The sequence below is a fragment of the Apteryx rowi genome, unplaced genomic scaffold (genome assembly GCF_003343035.1).
Source record: "Apteryx rowi isolate R43461 unplaced genomic scaffold, aptRow1 scaffold_375, whole genome shotgun sequence".
NCBI lineage: Eukaryota > Metazoa > Chordata > Aves > Apterygiformes > Apterygidae > Apteryx > Apteryx rowi.
This window is the reverse complement of record NW_020450252.1, coordinates 466,499-478,247: the sequence shown is the minus strand read 5'-3', so window position 1 is coordinate 478,247 and position 11,749 is coordinate 466,499.

The window sequence follows — 11,749 nt, the reverse complement described above, 5'->3', positions numbered from 1 at the left end:
ACAAATTCTGAAAACCTTGGCTGGGCTGCCTCATTTGTATGCACTTAATCTGGCTTTATCCTGTTTTATGGAGCGTCTTCTTTAAATTGATTCAGGCAAAAGCATAGCAGGGCTTTGCATAGATTTCGCATGCATGACATTTCTGCACAGTTGGTCCCATTATACACCATYCTGAACACACTCTGCCCATAAAAATACCATATTAAGTGAGAAAAAAATGTTTTAAAATAAGGGGAACCATGGTGGGAGGAGGAGGAAGATTGGTGAGCAAAGCTAACCACTGTCCACTACTCCAGTGTTATTCAGGGGCATCATTTTCCAGTCTTTAGTGTTTGAGCATCCAGTTCATGTGATGTCAGTTTTATGTCCTCTGTCCAGGGCTGTATCTTACTCTGCTGAACCACATGGAGCAGGGTCAGACCCTGCCTGAGTCCCAGATTTCCCCCTTCCCTTCTGTGAATCTCTGAGACTCTTGCAAGGGGCATTTTGTCCACATTGGGGGTTCAGGGTGGGGAAGACCAGCAAGGCCTGTGTCCTCAGGGAGCTCAAGGTGATAGCACGGAGAAGGTGTCAGGCACATCTCTTTGGCTACACCTCTTTTACACTCATAATAAACCTCAGCATCTGCTCAGTTGTCCCCGTACCACACCTCACAAAGTGGCAGTGGCTCCAGCCCCTKGGTGCTGTCACCCAGCTCATCCTGGAGCAGGCACCAGAAGCCAGGTTTGGGAGTGGTGCATGATGACAGAGCTATTCACTTCAGTCTGGCTCTTCATCTGCAAAGCTAGACTGATCCCACAGCTTTCTACCAAAGACTACTAGTTAATTCATGTCTTTTGGAAGCCCTAGCTCCAGGCTTAAATATTCCTGCTTATGCAGAATTTCTAATGAGGGAAAGAGAAAAACCACTGTATTAGTAGGAATTCAGCTCTCCTACCCTCTGTGATCTTTGCCTGCCCAAACTCAGAATGATTGCTGAAAAGTTTGTATCTCACTTTCCTTGCTCTGAGCATAACATGAAAATGTACCTGTTAAGACTTCTGTGGCTGTAGCATTCATCATATAAAAGCTCCTTTGCTTCATACAGATCTCCAGGTGTAAGTCCTTATCAGTGTCAATATATCTTCAGTACTTTGCCCATCAGCACCAGGTCTGCCCAGTACGAAACCGCAGACCTTTTGTATTCCAGTTTTGCCATTCCCAGATGCTGCAGGCACTTCAGAGACAATGCATTCAAATTTCTAGATGTAGTTCACAGCATCTCTCTAGGGAGTGAAAGCAAAAAGGAAAATGAAGGCTTCCTAAGAGCAGTTAAGAAGCAGCACTGTCAATGCCTCTGTATGCAAAAAATTTCTGGGGGAGAAGTTTCAGCTAAGCAGCTGAAACAGCAGCTCTGTTTTCACATACTCCTACATTGGAGCAGTAGGGTGTGGTGCATCAGATCAAATCATGCAAAAATTGGGGACCAAAAGATCGTAGGAGGTAGATGAAGGTGGGAGGGAGAGGGACAGAACCCTGATAAAATTTCAGCACACCTTAAAAGTCTCAGATCTCAAAGCTAATTGAGGCAAAGTAAGCCTCAACTTGAAATACATGAGCCTATGCTTTCTATTGCTATAAACTCTAAGTATAGCAGGTCTGATCAGGTGAATACTGCTTATTTGATGTGACCAAGCAACAGYAAAGAGTATTAATCAGCATTCTATTAAGGAGAATTAATATTTTGTTAAAAGGCTGCTAATGATTTAACAATATTATTGTTACATTAAGGTTGGGGGAATTAGAGAAAGAGTACTTGTGTTAATACGTCAACTCATTAAAAGCCCAACTCCATTTAAACAGACACTGTTAGGTTAATGTGTTACATATTAAAAAGTCCAATTTCCTTTGCTGGCTACAAATAACAGCATAGATTATTGACACTCAGTGATTTGTAATGCACTATTTAACTTTTCACTTCTTGTGCTTGTGCGTTCTGCTTGATTTATAATGATTGGAACTCAGGCCCTATAAATTTTCTCTACTTAAAAGATGTTAAACCATTTTTATAATGGAAAGAGAAAAAATCCATGCTGCCATGACTGGACATGGGAACGCAAGTGGGATCTGATCTTTTATAAAACTCGATAAAACCATTCTCATGACCGCATCAGCATTTTGTTGCTTTAGTGGGAGCCCACTGGCCCTACCCCATGGGGTCTCCTGCACTGCTGACCTGGGCAGCGCAGAGTGTCTGATTTACCTCCGGTGGGGATATCTACCCTGAAGGAAATCCATCCTTGCAGAGCCCTTTGGGTAGGATGCAACCTACAGAACTGGCACCGTTTCAAGGCCACCATTTTCAGCGTACCATGTTAACGACAGTAAAAAGACAGGCCCCTGGGTMCTGCTAGATGAGAGCGATGCAGGGCCGTGTGCTCAGTCCCGGGTCCTCGTTAACCAGCAGCGAGCATCTCTTCATCCCRCTGGGACGCCGGGGCTCGCAGCCCTCCCCTGCTTGCAATACCGTCACGCTCTCAAGCGAACTCTAACTTGCCTTCGGAGAAGCCTCATAAATCATGATTGCACTGCTTGTGAGGAGCCAGAGAGAAGTCGTGTCATTAGTGGCCTTCTCTCTGGTTGAGAGCTGAAGATAAATCCAATACATTAACCAAATGCAGATGGAGGAATTAAAAAAAACAACAACAGAGGCTCTTGAAGATAAATCATGCATACATGTAAGTTTTGCAAAAAAGCTAAGGACAGAGAGAGTTTCGGAGTGGCAAAAAGCAAGCCGTCCCCCAATCCCCAAACTAATAATAAAACAACAGAGGAAAAACCTCTCCAGTTTCTCCCAGGGCACTGGGAGAGTCAGACTCAGAGTCACCCTGAAAATGGGAGCCATCCATGGCTGCTCTCTGACCGTCTCCTTCCTCCGGGTGCGCAGAGGGGCCCTTGTCTATCGGGAGGGCAAGCGAAAACCCAGCCTCGCTGTCCCAAGCCTTGRGGCAGGAGGAGACCCGGCTGGGTTTTCTGCCTGTGAATGTGGCTCTGGCAGGTTAAAAAAAAGAAAATTCTTCCCTGAAAGGAATTTATAAAGATATGGGGGAAGACTAGCAGGCGGCAGGGCAGGGCTGAGGACCAGTGCCCRCAGAGCGAGGGAGGAGTGGAGGGCACTGGGACAGCACGCATCACTCTCATTGCACATCTGCGGCTTCGTAGGGCTTCCTGTGATAACAGAGATATCTCTATTGCTTATTTTTGGCCTGCAAAACCATAATGTTGAGACTGAAAATTACTGTTTACATCAGGTAAAGGTGCTATTTTAATGGTGCAGCTTAGGGAATCCACCTGCTTCTGAGAGCAAAGCCAGGGAGAAACTTACAGTTTTGCCCTTATTAAAAAGGTGTTGTGCAATAACCTTATCACTGATTACTGACTTATCACTGATTATTTCTGACTTCCAACCCAGGTAACAGAGGATGATAACCTTCCCTGCGACATTCCTGCATCACACCCGGTACCGGTTGCTAGTCCTCAGGCAGGACTCAGTCCTGCAGGAAACTTGAAGAATTCAAGAGCAACTCTTAAATTCAGGTTGTCTTTAAAGTTTGCTGATGAGAAGAAAAAGATATTTGTCTGCATGACTGAACTGTGGTTCAAAGACCCAATAACTGCATGTACTGTGCAGGGATGAATTCAGTATACATTTCTGAATTGACTTTTTATATATCCATCATCAATAAATCCTCAAAGCCACTTGTATCAGGATAAAAACCAGCTATGGAAATCATTAGATCTACAGTCAGTAATTGATAACACACATTTCAAATGCAGAAATGAATTAGCTTTTAGCTTGGGGGGGATTTCAGACTGTATCTAATTTCATTAGGCAAGAAATTCAAATGATGAAGGAATAGCCTTTATCGTTCTGCTTTTAAAAGGGAATAGTTTGTTATCTTTTTGCCTCCTCCAAAGAGATCTTTTTTTGTTGTCTAAAAAGTTTAAAGAGCTGAAAAGTAATCGTATGGTTTAATACAATGTGAACTTCTAATTTCACACATCTTCTGCCTCTCCAGAGCTCAGAGTTTTCATATTAGTTTTACTCTTAAATATAGACATGGTGTTCTGCACCTGATTGTTAACAGTTAAGCTTCCTCTGTCAGTGCCAAGACATTCGAACACCTCTTTGTCCAAGCATTAGAAAGAGCTTTGAGAGGTGTGATGTGAGCTGAAACTCTCTCTGCCGTCCATGTACAGTAGCTTCTCTCACAAAGTAACTGCTTAAAGGTCGTCTTTCTGCTCAGAAGCTTTCACACACTTCACTGCTCTCGCTAACTTCAAAACACTCACACAAAAAAAGTTGCAAGGAAGCAGGGTTTCAAACTTCTGCTGAACTCGAAAGTTGGGCAGGGAGTAACTCTTCTACCCCATGATGAGTTTCAAGATGCAGATTTGCTCTTCTCCGTTCTCCCCCTCCATCCACGCCCCAAGCTAGGACAGCAGGAGGCTGGCTGAGTTTGAGCACACTTTAGTAAGTAGAGAATGTGAAACATTTGTTGTTGGGGTTGCTTAGGCAAGGGGAAATGTTTCATCTTGTATTTCAATAGTTAAAAAAAAGACGCTCCCTCTCAGCATCATTTTATTTTATTTTTGTTCCAGAAGTATGCTGTTCTGAACACAGGAAAAGGCGTTTCCATGCTTAGTATGTCACGATGCAACATTTTCACAATTTGGACTTGTTTTTCTTTTTCAAAATAAAAGTCATATATCAGGAAAATCAGAAAATATAAGCCTGTTTTGCAAAAAGTTTTATTTTTGACCAATATTTCTGAAAAATTATTTGTTATTTCTGTTGTTTCCCAAAGTTTCCAGTTTCACCCAACAGCACGTGGAATGGGGACATTTTCTAAATTTCAAAGCAGCTTTTGAAGATACCGCATTCTATAAAATGTGTCCCCTTTCCCGTCCAGTCCTACTCTATGCTCAAAAATGAAATGCAAGTTTTCTGTACTGCATCCGGCTCCCTCACATTCTTGCGTCCCAGAGCAGAGTGTCTTGAATCCCTTTCTGCACAGTGAAATAACTTCAGCAGCAGCTGCTGGGCCTGCCAGGCCTTGCAGAAARTCCCATGTCCTCATGGCAGATGTGTTTTCAGATGCTCCTGGGCAGATTGAAGTGGTTAATCATAGGCTTTCTGCTTCCTGACACCGGGTATCAACTCCTGGGTTATTCTGTAAGAGACAGTGCAATTTTTTTCTTTCATCAAGTTTGAAGAGTAAAGAGCTCACTCAGGAAAATGATTGTAGGACTGCAGAAAGTTAGGGCAGGAAGGAAGCTGACCTCAAGGCTGGCCCACTATATCCATGTCTCTCGTGGAAGAATCCCAAATTCTTCTTCAAGGCCTCCTGTGATGGAGGCTGCACAACCTCTTCTCATGGCCTGGCAGAGATGTCTCTCTCCTTCTTCTCTTGATGTCTTCCATGAGTCTGCAGCACTGGACACTTTCTTGTCCTATCTTCCGTGGACTCACTGAACAAAATATTCTCTTCCTCTTTGTTGAAGCTATGAATATATTCCTGGGCTGTGGTGTGGTTTCCCTTTAGTTTAGTTTCCCTTCTCTTCTGTGAACTAAACAGCCCCAATTCTCTCAATTTTCCTTGAGGGTCATGTTTTCTAGATCTCTGACCATTCCTCTTGCCTCCTTCTGGACTCCCTCCAGCTTGCCCACCTCCTTAATGAAATGCTGGATTCAGATGGGACAGTGCTCTGGCTGGAACCCCTGCCCAGCAGCCTTACTTCGTGGGTTTTGCCTCTTCGTTACACACCTCTGTGTGGGTTTGGCCCCTGTTCACAGCAGTGGGACAYTGCTGACCCAGGGCAACACTGTGCGGGATGACAGTCCACCCAGACCTTTCTCGGCAGTGCTGGGTGGAGCTGCTCCCCGGGCTGTATATAACGAGTTACCTCCTTCTGTCTGAGTGTAATGCTTTGCCCTTGTCCCCATTAAATTCTGCTCTGTTTCTATTTTTCAGACCTTTGTATTACATTATCAACATCATTCTGAGTTCAAACCCTGTCCTCCAGTGCATCCACAGTCCTTCCCAGCGCAGAATGATCCTCACATTTTGGAAGGATATTCTCCATCACGCAGAGCGTGAACAAAAATGTTCAGCAGGACCAGGTGTAAGACCAGCTCTTGTAAAACCTTGTTTTTAGCTTCTTGGAGCACTTCACAGAGATAAGGAAATGACTCCTTTTTTTCATGAAAATCTGACTCCCAGATAGATGTGGTGGGATGCATATCAATCTCAGCCATCTTCAGGGCGGTCACCTAGCTGCTATGGGAGCTAGAGGAAGAGGCAGACCCCTTGACCTGATGACTTATATGATCCTAGCATATGTGTCTTTGATAGATGGGACAAACTGACCACTGAAAGGACTGACCATCTTTTAGTTTTTTCTAAGCTGGTGGTAGTCTGGAGGAAGAGACAGTTGCTGCACTGGAAGGCAATGCAGCCCAATACTCAATGTTTGCTTAGCAGCTCTGAGCAACCTATTTCAATCCTGCAACCATCTTTAATAGATAGAAAATGTATAAACTGCACTAACATCAATCTGAAATTCCTACAATTTATAGGAAAAAAAGAAAAATGAAAAAAGAAATAAAACCTCACAGCTCCTCTTTTGTTTGCTCTGGGCAACATCCCAAAATCACACCAAACTGCAGGAGTGATGTTAGCTGGCCTGAAAACTCTGAGGCTATTAGAGAAATTGAATCCAGACCTTTATAAAAATCATTTAAAATTACAGAGAAACCCATATGGTTACAGAGTATTAAAGTCACAGAGTGAAACACTCAAAAGTTAGGAAGTCTGAGATTTAAGGTTGTCTGCAAATGCATTTTCAACAGGAATGGCAAAAAACAGAACTCAGCACAAAAGCCACACCTTGCTACATTTCAAATACCAGTACATGAGTATTTTTTAAGGAAAGCAAGAGAATTTCTGAAAGCTTTCTTTTAACCTGTCTTAGGCAAGATGGCATGTTTTCCCATTCCTGTGCTCTGAGATAGAATTGCATTATTTATGCTGAATTTTTTTCGGAAGAAATATCATCCTCAGCAAGGTATGTGACATGGAAAAATTTGAGACTGAACAGAGGAAGGCTAGTACACTCACAAACATCTGAAAATAGGAATTTGCCTTTTGAATTGCAAAATAAATTTGAACCAGTATTACTGCCTCCTTTTAAAATCCGAAATGGGATCGATTTCATTTATCCCTTCATTTTAAATGAAGTTATGGGTTAATCTGCCTGCCAGCAGAGCAGCAAAGGAAGATTGTCACCTGCTTTCGTCAACTATATCATGAAAACATTAACATTTAAAGTACGCATGGACTATACCTTGCACAGGGAGGGAATGCCCCTGTGACTGCGTTTGGGAGAAACATCTTGCTTATTGGATCTGTGGGTGCCCCATGTCATGACACTGCTGTACTGCTACAGGGTGAACTGCTCAGACCATGGTTGCAAAGCAAGGTTTTTCTGGTACTACAGATTTTTAGGAGTGTGGGAGATTTTTAGCAATTCTAATTGAAGAAGGCCCAGAAACATCAAAAGTTCTCTTCAGTTGCTGTGAACCCCCAGGGTCATCCCTGTATGCCAAAATCAATAGTACCCACACTGTATTGATTTTGAAATTTGAGATTAAAGAGCATCATTTTCTAGTGCCAGCTGCCATCTAAAACACCAAAGTAGGAATGAAAAATTCTCACCGAAAAAAAAAAAGTAAAACAAAAAGAGAAGGAATTGAGTTGTGTTCCTTTATATGAAATAATCAGCTTTAACCGAGATGAAGTTAAGGTCTTAACACACTGAGCACAAACAGGACCTTTTCATTAACATCCAGCCAATGATTTTGCAATGAAGGATTAACAACATCTTAAACAGATGTTTCCAATGAACTTCCAAAAATGTAAGGTTTTTTTTCTCTACTAGGGATTAGAAGGATGTACAGTAATTAGTTCTGAAATATTTTGGCTGGATTACTGTGTACTGCTGTATTAAGGATATGTAACTATCTCTCACTAGTCCGGATAATACATTCCATTTTGTATTTCAGATTCATTTATATTGTCTGTGGATTTGCTAAAAGTATAAATAGAACAAAATCCCAATTTTCATTTGCTGACAATGTGTCCGTGCACATTCTTTTGAGAACCCTTTAAAAAAAATCCAACTTTTTTGACTAAAGACTCTAACATTGTGGAGCTAAAGCTATAACCTACATTTTCTGAAATGGCTCTGTCTTGCATTTTTCAGTTCTGAGGAGTTTGATCTTGGCCAATTTCAGAAGATGGCAATGATTTTCTTGATGAAGCCATCAGGGAGCAAGACTTGAAAGACTGCTAGCTATTTTCTGCACCTTGGTATTTGCACAAGTGTATTGTTTTTATAAGTAAACCCAGCGTGAGGTGGGAGCCCTCAACACTTCTCAAGAGCAGGCAACTGCTTCTTAGAGCTCACTGTTCGGGTACCCTTGCCTGATGTATCTGAAATCCAAGATGCCAAGAAAGAGAGTCACACCAAGTCAGAGACCACTTCTGGAATGAGAAGACCTATCTGAGCCATAATTATCAAGCTTTCTTRCTGGTTGGTATTTATTTAAGATGTGTATGTTCAGTGCATGAGCAATGACACAGGCTAGAGGCAATCCACCTCTAGACAGCTATGTTTTCTGTGAAATACTGAAAGGCAAGACCACAGAAAATGACAGGATCCTGTCATGCCAGAAGCAGCACCCAGGCTCTTTCCCAAGGCTGAGGGAGGAATGGAAGAGCTGGCTGAAGTAGTCAGCTTAAGAATAGTAGTAACAAAAAGTTAGCCTTTATTTTTAATGACATTTTGGAATTCAGCAGTATAAGAGAAGGGAAGGAGGATGACACCTTCCCATTTGACGACTTTATAAGGCCAGGCAAAACATTTTGTGCCCTTTTTTTTCAGGTGTTTATGGATTCCAGCCATGGGGGAAAAGGCAATAGTCCTTAGTGCGAGAAACCCCCAAGGGACATATTGCCCTCATAAGAGCCGATCTCTCTCCATTGACTAAGTCTAGCTGACTGGCTGAGACTAGGCAGCTACAGATGAGCCAGATGAATCCCACCTTATGTGCTACGGATACAATGCCAGGCTAGCAGAGCTCCAAGCGAAAATGTCACCCCGTCACAGTAACTGCCTGAGGAAGAAGTCTAATGGCCAGCTATGATGTGTAGAAATTAGTCAGCAAGTGTTTGGAGTTGCAAGTCTGCATGAGAATACCAGTACACTGCTCACAGGCATTTTACAAACCAGAAAAAAAAAGGCAATAATTCATCATATAAGTGATTTATAATGAATTCTTAGCCCTTTGCTATTGGCTACTGTGTGTCATCAGAATCTAGGAACAGACAGAGTTTCGGGAAGACTGTAAATCTCATTAAAAGTCAGCAGACATATGTTCTCGAGAGAGCGAATGCAGAATATGCCCGTTATTTCCGCTAGCAATGCTTCCATCTTGCCTGGATTGAGGCATCTGACTCCCGTTTGCCTGTCATGCGTAGTACTTAACTGAAACATATTGGAACAGTTTAATATCCATTTATGGAACCTGTCCATCAAAATGCCAACTTCTCAAATGGTAAATACCAGCAAAGTGCCACTTGGCTGCATGAAACCATGGCCCAGTCACCCTGACACTCTTTTGGAATGACAGATCCCCAAATTTACCCCCCCAGGAACAGGACAAGACGACTAATGCCATGCTATTTGGTTTCACATATGATTTACAATTCCTTTACAAATCTGGTGTATTTTGTCCTCAGAGAGCATTTGTTTCTGGGGCAAAATCTTCAATTGCTAAGATGCTGAAAAAACGAGCTCTTCTTAAACACGGTAGTCTCTGATACTGCCAGTCACCGTATTTCACTTCACTCCGGCACTAGCAGTTGTTAGTCTTGGCTCCAAAAAGAAAAAGAGTGCGAAATATTTACAACAGTGCTCCTTTTATTTTCCAGGCTAACATAGTCATTCAGATTTGGAAAGCTTAAAAGAAGATGAAAGCAAAGTATCTTTATCACATAGCATACAGTATAAGAATTTACAGTCCAAATGAGCCAGTTTCAAGGAACACGAGAAGGGGGCTCTAGAGGTCTTATCTGTTACTTTTCCATATTCTGCTGTCTTGGAATAAAATGTAATATTTATAAAGAGGAAAACTGTGTACATTTAGACTGATATTTGGAGCCAACCTTCTTGTTTCTAAATATTCATGAAGCAAAGAGACTGTAAGCATCTCAACAGCGAGAAACACACTTTTTCAATGTATTTTTCGCATAATTCTCCTTTGCATTTATTACATTTCCCGTATTTTTGTTGCTTTAACCATCTTCCCTTCATTACATGGGTTCTGAGATATGGAAATGTGTAAAATTGGCAATCTGCTGTAGCCAAACACAATGTACACTCATCCAGTGTTCAGTTCTCTGCATCCGATTGCCCCGGCTGGCAGCATGCCAAGCGCCCATCTTTCCCTAGCAGTATGCTGCAGTAACGTGTGTGTCGTGTTGTTCACATCTGTTGTGCAACATCACCCTGCATTCGGTCTGCGTCGCACCAAGGATGCAACCTGTTTATGTATTGTCTGAACACACACGTAAAATCTGCTTTCGCCCACCCGAGAATATGCCCTCCGAAGAGGTGCGAAGGCTGTTGTCTGAGTGGGTCACAAATCAGAGTGTTTTGCTCCTTCGGACTGCASACTTGAATAGGGGTCAGTGAAATTCCAGATAAAAAACTACTGGGGGAAGGGAGGGAGGCAGAAGAAAAGGTTCAATGACTTCTTCCGCACTGCTGTGCCCATGACAGCACAGTCCCCGGCAAAACCGGTGAGAGGCTTCCCCTGGGGTCTCAGCAGGAGAAAGGGATGTGACGGACGCTCTCCTAGCTGGGGACGGATCTTGCTGCACCTCCTGGATGTGTGCCAGCTGATAACATGACGCCATTTCCAGCCTTGCATGTGTAAAAACACAAGGATTGCCTCCGAGCACCCTGTCCGAGAGCCCAGCAGCCGAGTGCCCTGCCTCCCACCGTGACCCTCCTTTACCAAAAGTGGTCAGGAAAACCACGTATATATACAGTCCTCCTCTTTCCCACCACCCTCTTTATACCTGGTAAGCTTAGAGAGTTCCCAAGCCAGAGGACTGTCCGGGCTGTCATGTTTCATAGCCTCTCACCAGCTTATCCTCCGTGAACGTGTCCCATCCCTTGGTTGGTACGTCAAGTGGCACGATATCCTGTGGCGCGGGGTTTCACCGCTGAGCTGCGGGCTGAGTSAACGTGCTGCCCTGTAATTTCATGAGTGAAATGATCATTCCCTCTGCACCCTCCTCGCCTTACTCAGAATATTAAACACTGCAGCCCAGCCGTGCTGTGGCAGCTCTTTTCCAAACCAAGGAAACACCTTCCGGTAAATAGACATGGGCTGGTAGGGATGTTGTTTCACTCCTGTGGTTGCCTTCGCCACCCTTTCTGAATCTTTGCTCATTCTGTTATATCCTCCGAAATAGGGTGACCATCATTGCACACAATACCTGAGATGAAAGCACACCGTGGACTGATGCAGGAACATTGCACTTTCTATTTTGCCCTCTGTCCCTTCCCTAATAATTCCTGCCACCGTAGCCCCTTTGCTGGCCGCTGCTGCATGTTGGGCTGACGGCCTCAGAGAAAC